This window comes from Oncorhynchus masou, chromosome 19 (genome assembly GCF_036934945.1).
Source record: "Oncorhynchus masou masou isolate Uvic2021 chromosome 19, UVic_Omas_1.1, whole genome shotgun sequence".
Taxonomy (NCBI): domain Eukaryota; kingdom Metazoa; phylum Chordata; class Actinopteri; order Salmoniformes; family Salmonidae; genus Oncorhynchus; species Oncorhynchus masou.
In genome coordinates this window covers 36136055-36153192 of record NC_088230.1, presented here as the reverse complement: position 1 = coordinate 36153192, position 17138 = coordinate 36136055, and the positions used below count along the sequence as shown (strand labels likewise).

The 17138-nt window shown below is 43.5% G+C and overlaps 1 pseudogene; it reads left to right on the top strand.

The window, feature by feature from the left end:
• Positions 1–781: 781 nt before the first annotated feature.
• On the top strand, positions 782–15857 carry LOC135506233 (serine/arginine-rich splicing factor 5-like; annotated as a pseudogene).
• Positions 15858–17138: the final 1281 nt, after the last annotated feature.

Genomic DNA, 17138 nt, shown 5'->3' with positions numbered 1-17138 from the left:
CTACCCACTGTGACCTCCTCCTCCTCAAGGACACTCCTGGACAACCACACCTCATTGGAGGGCAGATTGTGTCTTAACATCAACCATAGTATCATGATACTGGCTAGCTGTTCATCTTACTAACTGTAAACACAACAGCAACATATCAGCAGTACATCAACTCTAGGACATAAAGCGCCATGCCATTTTATATTGGGTCCTCCTACTACTATGAGTGACAGAGTGCCACCAACCATTGTTTTATGTAGATTTTGAACCTTGTGACTGACTAGGTGATTACCTAGCGGCTAGATAAAGTACTACCAAAGATTTTTTATAACTAAACCAAGACAGACCACAGCTTACCGTTTCAAACGCGAACAAATGAGTCATAGTGGGCAGAACAAGTAAGGCGGTGGGCAGGAGGTGGGCAGAGCCAAGCACAAGCTAGTGAGATCCTATTGGCGCGTTGTAGTCAACATCTGCATATTTCCAATAGGGAACGCCTACTCTGTGAACTGCCCGTGTGCAATAACTCAATTTGCAAAAGGTTGAAGTCAACAAAACTTAGTCCGTTCTGTTCATAACAGAAAACTGTATTGAGACAAACTGCCCTCCAGAGTGAATATATATATATATAATTGATGAGAAGATTTGCATAATATCGGCCAAAATCCATCTCCTCCCCCTGCCCGCCAGTGGGCTTCCTCTCCCTACCATATTTGGTAGTGAATGGAATCGCAAACCAGATGCTTCACATTTATACATCCAGTGAAATATCTGGTTGTTCTGTGGTACTACTGCACCGTGTCATTGAAAAGCCGACTCCATTTTGTGTGCGTGTCTTTTTCCGCTGTGTTTTCAAGAGGCAGCAAGTCAATCTCCCCCCCAGCAGAAGAAAAACACAGAAAGGTATGTTAAAAATGAATATTTTCACAATTAAGATGGATGTAACTCATGTTGATGCACAAGTATTGCTAATCGGAAACAATGTGGTTAACAAGCTTGTTAGTGTTATCTTTGTGGTGTTTATCTTGCGATCACGCAATCACAAGGCCCCCCACCACAATAAAAATGCACGATGACTGTCGCAGTTAAGGTAACGATAATTAGTCGCTTTTGAAACCTCTCCGGCATGAGTATACATGATTGCACGGTTTATTATATTTATTTTGATAATGTATTGAACTTCTGTTTACATTCTGCACTTTGTAAACGATGGTATTCCTAGCTAACGTTAGCAACAAAAAAATGCTGTTAGCTAATGAATGATGTGGGTGTGCGCATTGAAAGTATTTCTGGTGACTGGGCCACCTGACACGACGTTTTAACATCATTCCTTCAATATAGTATCGTCATAGGTCGTTTTCATCAAAAATATTTATCATCATAGGTCGATTTCTTTTTCTTTTACTGTTTTGCTATCAGATACACATCCTACAGCCAGAATGAGTGGATGCCGCATATTTGTCGGCCGGTTGAACCCGTCCGCCAGAGAGAAGGACGTGGAGAGATTCTTTAAAGGATACGGCCGCATCCGAGACATCGACCTCAAGAGGGGCTTTGGTTTTGTGGTCAGTATACAACACAAATTGCACACGACCTTTTATTTAATTAGTTATTTTTTTTATTTTTTATGTTTGCATACTTTGCAAGAACGATTTACCTAACAATCCTAGTTACATGGACACATCTGAAATCAAGTTACCAAATGGAACACTGATTTATATGCAGAACATCGCCACTCAAAATAAACTTTCTACCACAGCGACCATGTTATTTTTGTCATGCCTATTTGATTCTGAGTTATTCTGAGTTCAAGCCTATAGGGGTGTTCATATATTCACTATCTACTCCGATTTCAAGAAACTAACTTCTTAATCCAGCCGTCAGGCTTTACGGTGAAAGCAAACCATGCGATTATCTGAGGACAGCGCCCCATCATACAAACACATGAAAATATTTCAACCAGGTGGGTGTGACACGAAACTATATAATTCATGCCTTACCTTTGAAGATCTTCAGCTGGCACTCCAATATGTCCCAGAAACATCAGAAATTGTCCTTTTTGTTTGATAAATTCCTTGTTTATATCCCCAAAACAGCCTAACCATCTCAGCTAGGGGGAGTAAAATGATCAGTGAGGCGTTCTCTCATTTGTGTCTGGAAGTAGTTAGCAAGTGAGCTAAGTTTAGCCAGTTAGCTTGGGTGCTTGACTACCGTTGTTAGGTCAGAACCCTTGGATCAACCATACTCCTCGGCCAGAGCGTCCAGTGTGCGATCCGAGAGCAAAACGCCCTGAATTTGCAAAAGGACAATCTGACAAAGCTCTGAATTTACAATTGCCCTCCAGAGTGTTTTGCTCTCGGAGAGTGACCCGGGCTTTACGAAAAATACTGCTTTCAAAATACTAAATACTGCTGTACTTGTGCAGTGTAAATACGGGTCGGCTGCAGTTACTGCCGTTTCAACTGTACTATTGGTTTGTAAAGGGAGGAGTAGGGTTGATCCTAGCGTTGTGAACGGCAGTCAAGCACCCAAGCTATCTGGCTGAAGTTGGCTGGCTTGCTAGCTACTTCCAGACACAAATGAGAGAGAACCTCACCCGGCCCATATGCCCTAGCACACTCCGATGTGAGTGATCTGAAATCTAAGTAGTTGGCCACAGTGTATTTACGAACACGCCCAGAGTTTGTATGATGAATAGCCTAGTTTAGATGATGAATAGCCTAGTGGTTAGAGCGTTGGGCCGGTAACCGAAAGGTTGCTGGATCGAATCCCTGAGCTGACGAGGTAAAAATCTGTAATTTTGCCCCCGGAACGAGGCAGTTAACCCACTGTTCCCCGGCAGGCCATCATTGTAAATAAGAACTTGTTCTTCTTTACCTTTTATTTAACTAGGAAAGTCAGTTAAATAAGAAAAAGCTGGTTACAATAAGATGCAGTGTTTGATTTGCCCGCTGAAACCATTGACAAGTGTGCCATTTTTAAAGTCAATGTTAAATATTTGCTTTTAATATCGTCACCTCTTAAAGATCACAGTCAGAACTACTAGACTACTTACCGATTTTTGATTCCATGCAAATACATTGCGCACGTTTAGCTCTATCAGAGTTCCACAGCAGGTTAACTGCCTGCGTTTTATGGCTTTAAATTAGCGAGGGTAGCTTCACAATTTCTCTCAATATTGGCCACCATTTATTGGATATGAGTGATCTGTACCTGACAAGGGGGAGTGGCTTAGGTTTATTTCCCATCTGTTGTGGGCTCTGCCTGTCAATCAACAGAAGGGTGCTTTTTGCCGGTGTTCTGTTAGCTGATGTTTACTTAGCAAGCTACCAGTAGAACCTTCGTACAGTAGAACCTTCGTACAGTAGAACCTTCGTACAGTAGAACCTTCGTACAGTAGAACCTTCGTACAGTAGAACCTTCGTACAGTAGAACCTTCGTACAGTAGAACCTTCGTAAAGTGGTAAGTGGAACTTGTTTTTTAATCCAACCAATGTAGACCTACTTAGTGAAGTTAACATCAACATTTGTTTTTTAAATAGTGTTTAATCACGATTGCTGCTGGCAGAAATTATAGGCTCTTTGTTGATTGATCGGTGGATCGCGTCAAATTGGCTCGCTACACCTTTGGTTGATCGTTTGAAAACGCATGGGAAATAAGCCATTTTCAGAGCATTGGCGAGACTTCAGAATAGAATGTTGATGCCTGGCCAACACATTCCTAGGTTGCTCCTCCTAAACTCGGTCGCGTCGGGCCGACGTTATGAAAGTTTAAGCCGTCCTCTACTGCCAGCGCAGTAGTGGTGCCTGGTCATTCTGGACGGAGGCTGGTGACGGTCTAGTCAAAATTACAATGTAGTGCCTGGAAATACGATGACATGGCTTAAGTTAAGTTAAAGGTTGTTTTTTTTGTTGTTGTAGGAAACAACTTTGCCAGCATTATCATGTCAAATTTACTTTAGGCAGATGCCAATGTTGTTCAAAAATAGCTAGCGACACGTTATACTGCATCTAAAGTCAATCTGGCGACTTCGGAATGATGATAAATGGTTTTCCTACTAATGATGTGCTTCCTTTATGAATGGCATCGTGTTTCTAAGCCCCTGTAATGCACTTCAGATCATCTTCGTCGGCGCTCATCGATGATGCACTTTTGATTGAATTTTCATCGGCTCTTATTAAAGATGCAGTGAGTAGAATGCTCAGTCCGGCCATCCGTTCAAAACAAACCTAAAAAATAATATTGTGACGAAACATGCAACTCATGAATAAACAAGGAAGGATTTAGATTGTCTTGCCAATTTAGCGAACAGTCTCTGCAGTGGTGATTTCCCTATGCACTGGCACAGAGGAGAGCTGTCCATAATGCTTCCACAAAAACCCGCTTTCCAAACCATTACTCTTTTGGGGTGTAGTTCCCATTTTATTGCGTGTATATAAATAGCTCCAAAAACGCATTCCTATTCAAAAGGTGACCCAGATGCAGTCTATAAGCTGTACCTGTGATACGGTAAGAACTCTGTGCTCTCCTCTCACCGGTACTAACCCTTCCTGGTCACCTGTGCTACCTACATGCACGTGAGACCATTGACCTATGACCCCAACATATAGTACCCGCTGTTGTGCAGAACGAGTAGAAAATAACCCTTGACGGACATCCTACACACAACTCCTAAACAGGGACAAAATGGCTCCTATTCTCCATACTAAATCTTCCTGTGTACACGGGCTACATTGGGCAGGTGCATGTCCTAACTAATAACAGGTCGTGTCAATGTGGCTAGTTAACAAGTTAACTTTCAGAATCCCGGAGTCCCCTCTCCACGGTTGACGTTGAGACTGGACAGAGGAACTCTGCCTAGAAGGCCAGCATCCCGGAGTCGCCTCTCCACTGTTGACGTTGAGACTGGTGTTTTGCGTTTACTATTCAATGAAGCTGCCAGTTGAGGACTTGTAAGGCGTCTGTCTCTCAAACTAGAGACACTTGTGTACTTGTCCTCTTGCTCAGTTGTGCACTGGGGCCTCCCACTCTATCCTGGTTGGAGACAGTTTGCGCTGCTCAGTGAAGGGAGTAGTACAGTGCTGTCTGAGATCTTCCGTTTCTTGGCAATTTCTCACATGGAATAGCCTTCAATTCTCAGAACAAGAATAGACTGAGTTTCAGAAGAAAGTTCTTTGTTTCTGGCCATTTTGAGCCTGTAATCGAACCCACAAATGCTGATGCTCCAGATACTCAACTCGTCTAAAGGATATTTTTTTTGCTTCTTTAATCAGGAACAGTTTTCAGCTGTGCTGACATAATTGCAAAGGGATTTCTAATGATCAATTAGCCTTTTTAAAATTATCAACTTGGATTAGCTAACACAATGTGCCATTGGAACACAGGTGTGATGGTTGCTGATAATGGGCCTCTGTACGCCTATGTAGATATTCCACAATAGTCATTAACAATGTCTAGACTGTATTTCTCATCAATTTTATGTTATTTTAATGGACAAAATGTGCTTTTCTTTCAAAAACGATGGCATATCTCAGTTACCCCAAACCTTTGAACGGTAGTGTGTGTTTATACTTTATATAGTTTGGGGTCACTTAGAAATGTCCTTATTTTTTTTTTAAGAAAATCACATTTTGTCCATTAAAACATCAAATGGCATTAGTAAACACCTTACTCTGCTTTTTTTTTTTTATTAAGTTTAGCAGAGTAAGGTGTTTGTTACTAATGCCGTACTCGGTCATCTGCCAAAATGTTGTTTTTTTTTTAATATAAAATTGTTAGTGTGCATTTAAGTCTACTCCCTGACACGCTTAGCTAAGCCCTCAATTACCAACTCCGCTAAGTCATTGCTGTGTTAGCTAGCTGAATGTTCTAGAATGGATAGTGGTCTGAATGTTCTAGAACGGATAGTGGTCTGAATGTTCTAGAATGGATAGTGGTCTGAATGTTCTAGAATGGATAGTGGTCTGAATGTTCTAGAATGGATAGCGGTCTGAATGTTCTATGTTGTTGTCCAGGAGTTCGATGATCCCAGGGATGCTGAGGATGCCGTTTATGAGCTGGACGGCAAGGAGCTCTGCAACGAGAGGTAAAGTGAGGGCGGCTCTGTTCACGATGGACATTTACACATCACAGCCACGTTGGCTCAGTGCCCACACATCAATTAAGGATCTGTGGTAGTTAGAACATCCTTCCATAGCCCTCTGTTCTCTCCTCTCCATTTCCATTCTCTCTTAGGGTAACCATTGAGCATGCCCGAGTGCGCCTGCGTGGTGGCCGAGGACGCGGTGGGGACAGAGGAGGAGGAGGTGGTGGTGGTGGTGGGGGAGGAGGAGGGTGGTGGTGGTGGTGGTGGCGGCCGCTTCCCAGATCGCTACGGCCGTGGCTCCCAGGATAGTCGGAGGTAATTTGAACATTCATACTGTTAGCTAGCCTCCTATTATTTCCAGTGGGGACTTCCCCGTCGCTAACAACATACAGGCTCCTCAAATCTGAAGTCCCTTTTTACGTTGTGGACAGTTGAGACAAAAAAAATACACACATCAAGGTGTTATTAAACCAACTTTAAAACACTGGTGTCTGTACGTGGCTTTCGCAGGTTTGTTCATCACCTGAGGCACACGTACAATGTAATTGCGTGCATGCACATGCCAGGATATAGACTTCTCAGTACCAGCATCTTTAAAGTCTTGTTTAATAATACTTTCCTGTGGATATTTTGTCTCAAATTTCCATAAGGACAAACCAACCAAGTGGACCACCGGCAGAGTAAGTTCAAATGACAGTTTATTCCACTTTCTGTCAATATGAAGCACCTTTTTTGGGAAAATTGCTATGAATATAAACTATGTATACAAAAGTATGTGGACACCCCCCTTCAAATTGGTGTATTCGTTGAGTTCAGCCACACCCAATACTGACAGGTGTATAAAATGGAGCACACAGCCATGTCATCTCCTGAGAACAAACATTGGCTGTAGAATGGCCTCACTGAAGAGCTCTGTGACTGTCAACGTGGCACTGTCATAGGATGCCACTTTTCCAACAAGTCAGTTTGTCAAATTTCTGCCCTGCTGGAGCTGCCCCCGGTTCAACTCAGTGCCGTTATTGTGAAGTGGAAACTTCTAGGAGCAACAACGGCTCAGCCGTGAAGTGGTAGGCCACACAAGGTCAGAGTGGGCGCTTGTAAAATAAAAATAAATACAAATCTGTCCTTGGTTACAACACCCACTACCGAGTTCCAAACTGCCCCTGGAAGCAACGTCTGCACAATAACGTTTTGTTGGCAGCTTCATGAAATGGGTTTCCATGGCCAAGCAGCCGCACACAAGCACAAGATCACCATGCGCAATGCCAAGCGTCTCCTGGAGTGGTGTAAAGCTCGCCACCATTGGGACTCTGGATCAGTGGAAACATGTTCCCTGGGGTGATGAATCACACTTTACCATCTGGCAGTCCAACGTACAAATCTGGGGTTGGTGGATGCCAGGAGAACGCTACCTCCCCCAATGCATAATGCCAACTGTAAAGTTTGGTGGAGGAGGAATAATGGTCTGAGGCTGTTTTTCATGGTTTGGTCCTCTTTGTTCCAGTGAAGGGAAATCTTAACACTACAGCACACAATGACATTCTTTATGATTCTGTGCTTCCAACATTGTGGCAACAGTTTGGGGGTGGCCCTTTCCTGTTTCAGATTGACAATACCCCCGTGCACAAAGCAAGGTCCACACAGAAATGGTTTGTCAACATCGGTGTGGAAGAACTTGACTGGCCTGCACAGAGCCCTGACCTGGGATGAATTGGCACAAGGCCTAATCACCCAACATCGGCGTTCGACCTCACTAATGCTCTTGTGGCTGAATGCAAGCAATTCCCCTCAGCAATGCTCCCAGCATCTAGTGGAAAGCCTTTCCAGAAGAGTGGAGGCTGTTATAGCAGCAAAGGCCCTTGGTTTTGGTACAAGATGTTCGACGAGCAGTTGTCCAGACACTATCAGCTCTGTGTGCGCTGAGACTGCTCTCATCCCCTTTTGACTAAAAATAATTAAAATAGTTCAGTCATGGTCCTGTAGACACAAAGCAAAGTTGGAGGTGTTCTAGGATCTGATACGCATGTTAGATTATAACAAATGGACAGGGGGAAAACTGATCCTAAATCAGTACTGCGGTTCTCTCTCCCACCACAGCAAAAAAAAAAAAAAAAGTATTAGGCTACTAGCCGGGACCAAATTCCGGCTTTGGACGAAGGAACTACAACCATGACCCACCGATGTGTTCTCACCTACTGTAAGGGAACCACGGTTCTAGATAATCTGCAAAGTTCTCACACTGTTCTTTCGTCCCCCCCCCCCCTCATCGCAGTAGGAACCCTCCTCCGATGCGTACGGAGAACCGTCTCATCGTGGAGAACCTGTCATCTCGCGTCAGCTGGCAGGTGAGTTCCTTACCTGGGTGTGTCTCTACCTGCCTGTTAGTAACTCCAGGCTCTGGCTGATCAGATGGAGAGAACGCTCATCTTTATACCTGAAATCTTCACTAGTAATGATCTCAAGGCAACTTCCTGGTGCAGTCCAGGTAAAGACTAATACAAGACTCATACTCTTTTCTTTTTTTGTTTTTTTTTTGCTTACGTTTATTTTAGTATATGTGGTAATATTCCATGGGCTGAGAGCAAATAAATATGCAAATCGACAGCACTAAATGTGTTGTGATTGGCCCAAATGGCTCCTTGCACAGTATTTAATAACCTATCAAGAGCTCTCAGTACATATCCAGCCCTTTCCTGAGAGCTTCCGGTGGAGAAATGGCTAGCCAGCTATTTGCTGCAGCTAAAGAATGCAGTTGATTAGATACAAGAGGGAGAAAAAAAAAAACGTTTGTCTGTTTTTTAATTTTAACCAATTCTTCACCCCTTTATTTGCCAGCCTGACTGTTGTGTCGTATGGAAGAGAGCGCTTCTTATGGTGGAGTTAACCCAATCAGGGTCCCTCTCTCTGGGTTGAGCCATGTCGTGCCAGCCAGCGTGCCTGTCGGCCCGCTCCTAGTTGGTTCCTCTCCTCCTGCTGGTCGTATGAGAGAGTGCTCCCTCGCTTGGTCGGGGGGTCAGGTCCCAGCCCCGGGTTCCACTACTCGCTCTGCTCTAGAAGCGCTGGCTGCCCCTTCGCTCACACTCGCTGTCCCCCTGGTGGGGGCCTCGATGGCCGGAGCGCCGTGCTGACACAAATCACAAACAGAGAGGCAGAAAGAGGAGATTCGATGATGGTGTTCATGATGATGGTGGCGGTGTTTTGGTCTGATCCATGGTGGTTCGTTAATTTGAGAGGCTTCGATCGATCCATATCTCCCCCCCCCAATCCCCTCCCCTCCCCATGTGCTGTGGTTCCGTCCGCACATCGCGAGAGGTGCCCAGAAGTGGATAAAATCTGCTGAGCGAGGTCACGAGAGGTCAAGGTTGGATCACAAGGTGCGATCAAGGTGGTTATGGTATGGTGGACTAGGAGAGCCTGCTACGGCCTGCTCCAAAGGGGTCGATATCAGGTATTAGTTTCCTCTCTTCCTCCCTGTTGACTCTCTGTACTGAGACTGAGGGGGGGTGCTGAGCCCTAGATGGGGTTCCCGTCCCGGGTGTTAGGGAGCTCCTGTCTAGCCAGAGACGACAGGGCTCTTGGGGTTCATCAACACAAACACCTCTGCTGGTCATGCAGACTTTTTATATTGATGACTATTCTGTGTAGTTGTTTTTAAAGACAGCGGGGTCCAATAATTTTGAGACAATGCAAAAAATAATCCAAAATCAATGTTCGGGTCAACTTGAAATATTTGACGTTGGCTTCCTCTGTTTTTTATACAGATCCAATTGCAGATCACGTAGGCTGTGTTTCACAGGCTACCCAATGGAGCAAAGTAATAAAAAAACACAAACAGAATGCATTACCTCGTGTTCGACGATACTATAGTCAGTTAACGTTACTTTTTTTATTTAGCCTTTTTATGCTTATTGATATTAGGTCCTTCCAAATTCAGTGATGCTGATGAAGATTGTCGTGGTAGAATCGTCCCTACGGGGGAGAGAATAAGATTTTGGAATGAATGCTGACTCAAGCTCAACTCAAGTTTAAGAACTCTTGTACGTTTTCTTCTGAGACAATAGTAGTCAGTTAACGTTTTTTTATTTTTTATGAAGCCTTTTGATTTCACATAAATGCTTCAAAAAAAAATGTGCCGTTTATCCAAAAATCCTACAGAAACGCAGTTAATTTCCCCATAGGCGTTGTCCAACGAACCGTGGCGTAGTTGGTGCCTTCAAGAAGATGACGTTACTATTTCTCTATAGTTGAGGTGCATAAAGATGATGGTTCACACCTACCACAAATTCTTTGTTTTGCGAAGTTGTCAGTATTTGTGTACATCGCTCTCGGTAATAAAAAACAAAAAAAATGTTTAAAAAAATAAAAAAATCATAGGTGTAGATGATCCTAACTTTATCTCCAGGGTGCCGTTAATTAAAGAACAAAAGATTGCATTGATTTATTGGCACGTTGAACCATGCTGTGGTTTAAAGACAGTGCTAAAACAATGCCGTCCTATCCTATCTGAATTCTGCCATCTTTATGCACGCTCGCCGTTCTGTTTTTTTCAGTGCTAATATGATTGGTCAGATATTTTTCAGTGCTAATATGATTGGTCAGATATTTTTCAGTGCTAATATGATTGGTCAGATATTTTTCAGTGCTAATATGATTGGTCAGATATTTTTCAGTGCTAACATGATTGGTCAGATATTTTTCAGTGCTAACATGATTGGTCAGATATTTTTCAGTGCTAATATGATTGGTCAGATATTTTTCAGCGCTAATATGATTGGTCAAAAGACCAATTAGTAGCAAAAAGATCCGACTGTAAGCTACCATTTTGTTTTTCCGGCAAAGGATTTCATCACATTTCCTTAGGAACGGTCTTAAGCGTGTAGGGCTTTGTAGCCTCTGTTCAGTTGAATACTTATTTTTGGCCATTTTGCCAAGCTCTTATATTTGCTACAAAAGGGGATTCTTAAGGAGGTCTGTGGTGTATTCTGAACAGCTAGTTTTGTCAAGTTGATTGGTCGCGGACATCAAATGTACCCACAACTTCTCACACAGACAGACCTAACCGTTGAACTGACAACATTTATAACACAATGATTCTGTGTTGCTGGACCAGACAGCCAGTCATTTTGCAGTGTTCTCTAAGATTCTTGGACCCCTCTAGGTATCTTAGCCTTTGTAGTAGAGGTCGACCGATTTTATGATTTTTCAACGCTGATACCGATTATTGGAGGACAAAAAAAAGTTTGATCGGCCGATTTTAAATAAAGATTTAAAAATATATATTTGTAATGACTATTACAACAATACTGAATGAACACTTATTTTAACTTCATATAATACATCAATAAAATCAATTTAGCGTCAAATAAATCATGAAACATGTTCAATTTGGTTTAAATAATGTAAAAACAGTGTTGGAGAAGAAAGTAAAAGTGCAATATGTGCCATGTAAGAAAGCTAACGTTTAAGTTCCTTGCTCAGAACATGAGAACATATGAAAGCTGGTGGTTCCTTTTAACATGAGTTCAATATTCCCAGTTAAGAAGTTTTAGGTTGTAGGAATTATAGGACTATTTCCCTCTATACCGTTTATATTTCATTAACCTTTGACTATTGGATGTTCTTATAGGCACTATAGTATCGCCAGTGTAACAGTATAGCTTCCGTCCCTCTCCTCACTCCGACCTGGGCTCGAACCAGGAACACATCGACAACTGCCACCCTCGAAGCAGCGTTGCCCATCGCTCCACAAAAGCCACGGCCCTTGCAGAGCAAGGGGAACAACTACTCCAAGTCTCAGAGCGAGTGACGTTTGAAACGCTATTAGCGTGCTAGCTAGCCATTTCACATCGGCTACATGAGCCTAATCTCGGGAGTTGACAGGCTGTTTGAATGAATGCTTATGAGCCTGCTTATCATCTCGAAAACGACGTTTATTCTTTCAGTGAAATACGGAACCGTTCCGTATTTTATCTAACGGGTGGCAACCATCAGTCTAAATATCCCTGTTACATTGCACAACCTTCAATGTTTTATATATATATAAATATATAAAAATGTCGTCCAAAATTACCCATTTCTGATTTTTACGAGAACTTGAAATTGGCCCTAATTAATCGGCCAATCGGATTAATCGGTCGTCCTCTACTTTGTAGTTGCTCTATGATCTCTTTCTCTCTTTGGGGAAATATGATGCATTATGTTGACAGTGTTGTCCTGGTCCTAACTTAGCCTGTCGTTGTGTAGGACCTGAAGGATTTCATGAGACAGGCGGGGGAAGTCACCTTCGCAGACGCCCATCGCCCCAAGCTCAACGAAGGGTAAGAACGGCATGCGCTCCCCTAGACTGGCATGCGCTCCCCTAGACTGGCATGCGCTCCCCTAGACTGGCACGCGCTCCCTAGACTGGTCCCCTAGACTGGCCCACGCGCTCCCTAGACTGGCATGTAGACTGGCATGCGCTCCCCTGGCATGACTGGCATGCGCTCCCCTAGACTGTCATGCGCTGGCACGCGCTCCCCAGACTGGCAGAGACTGGCACGCGCTGCGACTGGCACGCGCTGCCCTAGACTGCACGCGCTCCCTAGACTGGCACGTGCTGGCATGTGGCATCCCCTAGACTGGCACGCGCCCCTAGACTCCCCCCTAGACTAGACTGGCACGCGCTCCCCTAGACTGGCACGCGCTCCCCTGGCACGCGCTAGACTGGCACGCGCTCCCGCTAGACTGGCACGCGCTGCTCACCCTAGACTGGCACGCGCTCCCCTAGACTGGCACGCGCTCCCCTAGACTGGCACGCGCTGCCCTAGACTGGCACGCGCTCCCCTAGAATGGCACGCGCTCCCCTCGCTGTTCTTCCTAGACGCGTTGCCAACGCCCATCCTCCTCGTATAACGGACATTTAAACCAATGTCTCAGTTATATCCCTACTGACCTCTTGTGTTGTCGTGTCGGTCTTCAGGGTGGTTGAGTTCGCTTCTTACAGCGATCTGAAAAACGCTGTTGAGAAGCTGTCTGGCAAGGAGATCAATGGAAGGAAAATCAAGCTGATCGAGGCAGCTAAGAAGAGGTGAGTTGGTGTGGAGACTGAAGCCCTTCTAGATGTTTCCTCTAAGGAACTGAGGGAAGGATGTACTATCAGTGTATTTGAATAGGGCTTCAGTGAACTGATAAGACAACAGACAGATGGGTTTTATTTAGGGTAAATCACTTTTGAATTAAATCACCATCTGCTAAATACATGTTTGCTCATTGAAGTGGTCAGAAAGTGACTGTCGGACCTGAATGCCAAAACATTCAAGAGACGAAGGTGCTCAAAGTTAACCCATTTTACATAACATGAGACATTCGTGTCTTCATCATTGGGAAAGATAAACGGCTGAGTACGATTTTAATAATTTAAAAGTTTACAGGCAGGGTTTTCAAACGACTTGATTATTTCTTGAAGAAAAAATATTTAAGATGGTCATTTTTATACCTTTTTTTTTTTAAATATATTTTATTATTACCGTAGTATATTTTGTAGATTAGACCATATTTCACATCACCTGGTGTTTTTGTGTTGTGCCTCCCATCAGTTGAAACACAACATGCTCTTGAATACAGACAGGATGGGTGTCATTACAATATCAGAAATGGGATGAACTTATCCCTTTAGACCATTGCAAATGAGCTGGTTCTCCATTTTATATTGATACTCCATGTGTAACTCTGTGTTGTCTGTTCACACTGCTATGCTTTATCTTGGCCAGGTCTCAGTTGCAAATGAGAACTTGTTCTCAACTAGCCTACCTGGTTAAATAAAGGTGAAATAAAAAAAAATAATTGTCGAATGTCAACTTAAATGCTAATTCAATAGGTTTCCTATAGAGGATTGACAGTATAATTTTAAAATGGGTATTCCTATTCAATTCAATGTTCTCTGTCTCTCTGTCTGGACCTCTAACCATCTTTGTAGTGCCATTTTGAAAGTTGAAATTTTAAATTCTATTCCATTTGAGTACATTTTATCAGCCAAAACTTGACACCCCCACCCTGTGTTCAAGAGCATGTCTCAACTGATGGTGACAACATAACAACCGTAGCTGTAGAAAATGTTGTCTAAGCTACAACCACATGCTAATATGAAGGGAGGGAAAGGTTTGCGCATCTTAAGTCATGTTAAAGAGGGGAAGAAGACTTATAATGTATTTTTTTACTTTAAGCTTTTAAGATCCTTAACTGATTTATTTTCCAGTGATTTTTAAAGGCATGGTATTTAACATGGGTCAATATTTGTCAGAGTTTTGACATTCAGGTCTAAAAAAGTCACACTGACCACTTGGATATGTAAAGTTCTGTTCCAATCAAAAAAGGGGGTGTGGTCAAAAAAGGTGACTTGAAGTGGGTGTATCCTTTTCTCCTTCCTCTTCTCCTTCCTCTTCTCCTTCCTCTTCTCCTTCCTCTTCTCCTTCCTCTTCTCCTTCCTCTTCTCCTTCCTCTTCTCCTTCCTCTTCTCCTTCCTCTTCTCCTTCCTCTTCTCCTTCCTCTTCCCCAGGGGTTCCAGGAGTCGCTCCCGCTCAGAGAGCTCCTCTCGTTCCCGTTCCCGCAACCGCTCCCCGTCCCGCTCCAGGACCCCTCGTCGGTCCAGGTCCCACTCCCCCAAGAGGGACTACAACCGCTCCCGTTCTCGCTCCCACAGCGGCTCCCCGGCCCCCCGTGGTGGTGCAGGAGCCGCCCCCGGTTCCCCACCGCCCAGGGCCAAGGAGACCTCCTCCACTTCCTCCAAACGGCCCTCCAAGCCCAGCAAGTCTGCCTCTCCCCACTCCCCTCCCCCTGCACAGCGTGCACCTTCCAGGTCTCCTTCCAGGTCTAGGTCTCGTGGCTCTCGTTCCCCGTCCACAGACAGCCGCCACTGAGTATTGAGAACAGCAATATACACGTTTTGACATGAGCTCACACTCAGTACATGAATACACTCGCATTAAGACAAACATGAACACACACACACACAGTTTTAGTAAGACTACAGGCCAGGGCCAGGAACACCTAGCAGTACTGGCCTCCTGAATCTGTATTTACCCCTCTTGTTTCCTCCCTATTCCCCCTCCCCCCTCTTCTGACATGGCTGACCTTTGACCTACTGCAGCATCATGGGTGTTCTCAGTAAAAACATCCGTCTCTGAACACAATGACGGTTTCATTTTGAGCATTTATTCCCTAAACCTTTTTTTGTTGTTTTACTGGTTTTGTTTCGGTCAGTAATTTTACTTGAAATGTTTTTTTTTTGTCATTCAAAGCTCATGTGTGATTGATTTTACCCCCCCTCCCCTGCTGTTGGTTGGTAGCTCTGATATCATGAACTGTTGAGAATTCAAGTACTGTTGCATGATGGTAAGGAATGTGATTGGTTAATGTTTTGGGTCGTACCATTCTCCTCTCAGTGTAGGGGTGGTGTACGGTAACTGTTAGGGGATTTGTGTTTTATGCTGTTATTTTTTGATAGAATACCATCTCTCTTTTTTTGTGTGTGTGTGGGCCTTTGTTGTGATTGGCAGTAAAAAAATGTTTTATCCTCAGTGTAGGGGTGGTGTACGGTAACTGTTAGGGGATTTATGTGTTATCCTCAGTGAAGAAGACACCTTGTGAAGACGTTGTACGTGCTGTTTTTAATTTGAACCCATTTGTATTGAATGTTTAAATGGAGTGGTGTTTCTGTTCCGCTTTATATTTCCCTTATACAACTTATTGTGACGAGGTTAACGCCTAGACAATAGTTTGGAAAATAAAAACCTTTTGTACACTAAAGCATGAAGTCTGATTTTACCCCCCCCCCCCCCCAGTGTTTGATATGATGGTTATTTGTATTTAATTAAAAAAAGAACTCCAAAAGCAGATGACCAATAAAATGTTTTATATAAAGCATCAAAAAACTGTGTTAACTTGACAATTTTGCCACTTTTAGTATGAGCTTAAAACAATACGTAATTAAATACTAGCAGTAATAAAATGTCACGACTGTTTTCAATAGCTGGTCCAAACATTGACACGACCTTGTCTTGATCATAAGTACTCATGTAGTTTAGACATTCAGTTAATTACACATACACCTGTATACAGTGTAGTCAATTAGTTACAATCACTCCACCTTAAATCTCCACCTTATGCATCATTGTGTGTGCAGTTACTGGGTGTTAAATCCTCATTGTGTGCATTACTGGGTGTTAAATCCTCATTGTGTGCAGTTACTGGGTGTTAAATCCTCATTGTGTGCAGTTACTGGGTGTTAAATCCTCATTGTGTGCAGTTACTGGGTGTTAAATCCTCATTGTGTGTGCAGTTACTGGGTGTTAAATCCTCATTGTGTGTGCAGTTACTGGGTGTTAAATCCTCATTGTGTGTGCAGTTACTGGGTGTTAAATCCTCATTGTGTGTGCAGTTACTGGGTGTTAAATCCTCATTGTGTGTGCAGTTACTGGGTGTTAAATCCTCATTGTGTGTGCAGTTACTGGGTGTTAAATCCTCATTGTGTGTGCAGTTACTGGGTGTTAAATCCTCATTGTGTGCAGTTACTGGGTGTTAAATCCTCGTGTGCAGTTACTGGGTGTTAAATCCTCGTGTGCAGTTACTGGGTGTTAAATCCTCGTGTGCAGTTACTGGGTGTTAAATCCTCGTGTGCAGTTACTGGGTGTTAAATCCTCATTGTGTGTGCAGTTACTGGGTGTTAAATCCTCATTGTGTGTGCAGTTACTGGGTGTTAAATCCTCATTGTGTGTGCAGTTACTGGGTGTTAAATCCTCATTGTGTGTGCAGTTACTGGGTGTTAAATCCTCATTGTAATGCAGTTACTGGGTGTTAAATCCTGTGTGCAGTTACTGGGTGTTAAATCCTCGTGTGCAGTTACTGGGTGTTAAATCCTCTATTAAAGTGTGCAGTTACTGGGTGTTAAATCCTCATTGTGTGTGCAGTTACTGGGTGTTAAATCCTCATTGTGTGTGCAGTTACTGGGTGTTAAATCCTCATTGTGTGTGCAGTTACTGGGTGTTAAATCCTCATTGTGTGTGCAGTTACTGGGTGTTAAATCCTCGT